The sequence below is a fragment of the Sinocyclocheilus rhinocerous genome, unplaced genomic scaffold (assembly GCF_001515625.1).
Source record: "Sinocyclocheilus rhinocerous isolate Xijiao unplaced genomic scaffold, SAMN03320098_v1.1 scaffold1566, whole genome shotgun sequence".
In the NCBI taxonomy this organism is placed as follows: domain Eukaryota; kingdom Metazoa; phylum Chordata; class Actinopteri; order Cypriniformes; family Cyprinidae; genus Sinocyclocheilus; species Sinocyclocheilus rhinocerous.
In genome coordinates this window covers 43,183-47,250 of record NW_015657516.1, presented here as the reverse complement: position 1 = coordinate 47,250, position 4,068 = coordinate 43,183, and positions in this window count along the sequence as shown.

The window sequence follows — 4,068 nt, the reverse complement described above, 5'->3', positions numbered from 1 at the left end:
ATATCTGCTTCGTCATGCCTAGAGCTGATCTGTGCTGGTCGCTGAGGGAATACATCAACTTTCACTGTGGACGAAGCGGAATCCAGCCCGGGGTCCGTCACGTGTGGTTGCCGCTCATTCGTCGGATCCGCCGGGCGCGCCGTTCTCGACCCCACCGCCTCAGTTCACTCTAGCCCGGCCTAAGCGCACGCTAAGCCGGGGCTTCCCTTCACAATAGGCCGCTGTGTTTTTCGTTGTGAAAGCGAAACTACTTTGTTGTTTTACTTTTTTTTTTCTGAAAGTTGACTTTGTTTGCACGTTCACTTTGTAAACACTGGGTCGGTACTTTCACCTACGTCACGCGTGCTTTGAGTTGAATTACTGAAATAAATGAACTTTTCCACGACATTCTAATTTATTGAGACGCACCTGTACATAGAATCCAAAATTTGTACATTTGTAAACTGCTCACTTGTAAATAACATAGGCCTATCTGTAGGCTACATTCATTTAAACAATTGCTATTATTATTTTTTTCTATACTTCTACTTCTGTATACAGTGCATTATTTAATTTTCTGTTTTTCTTATATGTGACCCTGGAACACAAAACCAGTCTTAAGTGTCAATTTTTCAAAATTGAGATCATTTGAAAGCTAAATAAATAAGCTTTCCATTGATGTATGGTTTGTTAGAATAGGACAATATTTGGCCGAGAAACAACTATTTGAAAATCTGGAATCTGAGGGTGCAAAGAAATCAAAATATTGAGAAAATCGCCTTTAAAGTTGTCCAAATAAAGTCCTTAGCAACTGAAGTTTTGATATATTTACGGTATGAAATTTGCAAAATATCTTCATGGAACATGATCTTTACTTAATATCCTAATAATTTTTGGCATAAATGAAAAATCGATAATTGAGCCATACTATGTATTTTTGGCTATTGCTACAAATATACCTGTGCTACTTATGACTGGTTTTGTGGTCCAGGGTCACATATTAGTGTTATATTTCATCTCTACTGTGTTATTCCTATGTATGTCCGCACTATCATGTATGTTTGCACTATGTCCGTACTTTCTTCTGCACTGGAAGCTCCTGTCTTCAAGTCAAATTCCTTGTGTGTGTAAACATACCTGGTAATAGAGCTCTTTCTGACCTCTGATATATATACATACACATATACATATGTTTATATGTATATGTATATATATATATATATATATATACTCACACTCTCACCAATCATCCTTTTCAAAGGTTTACATCCTCGGTATTGCTGTATAATTAAGTCACACAATACTGAACCGAAAATAAGTCTGCTGATTATTTTTATCTATATTTGTTTTTTATACTTTTCTCTCACATCTTTCACCTTTTTCACTAACATCACCTGAGATTTTTCACAAAATCAATCATTATCAGTGTCATGATGTGATCATGATATCAATTGTGAAATTTAAATGTCTCTGTGTTAATTTAAATTAGACCGATAAACCACGCACTCTCATTTCAGCATTGATATAATGTTATGTTTCTCTAAGCAAACAGTTTGCTTTGTACATTCAGTTTGACAGCTTAACTTCGTCATTCGATTTTAGACATACGGTATGTTCTTGCTCCATCCATACAATACATGATTGTTAATGATATTCAGTTGAACTGCTCGGGTAATGTCAATGGATTGACCCATTTCAGGGTTGGCCTGAATTACAATTTAAAATCTCTAAAAGTTAGGAATGTACAGTATCCACCACTAATATAAGTAAAGCTTCATGTAAGTAGGCAAATTTCTACAAATGTTTTGTATATTATTACACTTTTCACACAGAACTATATTAGTTGCCCTGTAAGCTCAATAACATTTGTCTGATACTCGTGTTTCCCCATTGCACATCTGCTGTTGTCTTCAGTGTGATGACTTCCATTTTGGGTGATAAAGTGTTAAATTCACTGTTAACTGCTCTGGCTGTTCTTGGCCCATCTGGTATGATGTTCTGGCCAATGTGGCCTCCATTGCCAAATGAGTTCCCCACCCCTGATTTAAAGCAGTGAGCACTCGATGCTCAGTGCAAAGTCTTGTTCTATCTCTGCAAACATTTCTTGTAATGTTTTGTGGATGTTTATCTTGGTTTGGATGTTTATGTTGCCCTAGTTTTAGGTTTATTGGACTGGACCCTGGACTGTTTGCACAGTATTTTGACCTCTGCCTGATCATCTTGCATCTCTGCTTTATGTCAAGCAACACTCCACCGTCGTTTAGCAGATTGCCTCCATATTACTCCTGGCATCTGTTCTCTCTCTCTACATATTCACTGTTTGTCTCACACATTTTGGTTTGTTCTCATTTATTCTCTTTCAGGATGTTTCGTGCTTTCAGGATGTCCCCCCCCCCTGTATTAGTTTAATTTAGTGGCCAACACGAGTGTCCAGAATCTCAACTAAAATGCTTTTTTTTTTGCTTAACATTAATTCAATATTAATTTTGCCACAAAGTGAAGTATGCTGATGGTCTTACAATAACAAAACTCCTAATGGGGTCCTTACCTGGCTGGTATAACTCAGAATTAAGGCTTTGGACCATTTTCCATTTTATTTTTCACTATACAATCTTTTAGTGAGACATTTTATTTAGGTGTTAAAATAATGTAGGCCTAATCTTTATATATGAATTAAATGTTTAAACAACATTATGACAATGCCAAAATACAACCTGGCCAAATCTTCTGTGGAACTCAGATCTGTTTTAATGGCACTTGTTACATGAACATACAAAGATCTTGCAAGTTTCTTTTTTTTTTTAAATGCTTTTATGAACTAAAGTTTAAGTCCAGTCAAGTCACCTTTATTTATGTAGCGCTTTATACAATACACATTGTGTCAAAGCAGTTTTACAGTGCTTTAAAACACATTTTCTTTGGATGCTGCAAAAGAAAACCAAAAGGGAAAAAAAATGTTTCTAAAAAATATTGCACTAATATTACACAAGGCACATGTTTTGGTTTTCTGCTGAGGTTGCAGTACAGATTTTGGTGAGGGGTGACACTGAAATAACATTTCTAAAAGCATTTACAAAAGAACCATAATAAATTTCACCTACTAAATCTCGCTGTTCTTCTAAACTCCAGCTAAAAAAGCTAAAAAGCTTAATGAGAAGCAGATTTAGTTACAAAGGAAAAAGAAAAACAATTGACAAAGTATAATTTTACAAATGAAGACATTCAGGGTAAAGTAGCAAACATCTGAACATTATAACAAAGTGCATATTTTTGTTATATCAGTAAATAGACTTTCAATAAACATTCATTTGCTTAAAACCAATAAAAGCTCATGCAGCTTCAAGTAACACATATAGAAGTTAATATATAACAAAATATTTAGAAAAAAAAAAAAAAAACTATTTGGCATTTTGTTCCCGTTCTGTTACTGAAGTTCCCGTTACCACAGGTTCAGTTCCTGAGATCCAATTCCCAGCATTTTGACCAAAGACACTATGGTGATACTTCTTGGATCAACACTTGCAGGATTTGAAACTTTCGCCACAAATCTATGACCCCACAAACAAACATATACAAAGTGCTTCATCAATTTAAAAAAAGATTCCTGCTAAAAACGCCAGTTTAGTGTAACGTGAATGTTAGGAATAACAGCATACTGGTGATGTTTCTTTCCAGTGTTGTCAATATGCTAATACGGTTAATAGTGACTGTAACGTCACAAGTAACAGTAGTACAGACTCAATTCAGTACCTGCGTGTTTGACTGACACTCATTAGTGTATTTGCACTTGCATCGCACATTTTAATATTACTTGTTCAAAAAAATCAGTCAGTTAATGAAACAAATGGACAAAAAGTCTCTCTCTCTAAACACTAAAACACTCTAAAAAATGCTGGGTTAAATATAACCCAGCGCTAGGTTAAAAATAACCCAGCGCTGGGTTAAAAAGGGACAAACCCAGCTATTGGGTTGTTTTGACCCAGCGGTTGGGTTGTTTTGAACCCAACTGCTGGGTCAAAACAAACCAACCGCTGGGTTAAATTAACCCAATAGCTGGGTTTGTCCCTTTTTAACCCAGCATTTTTTTAG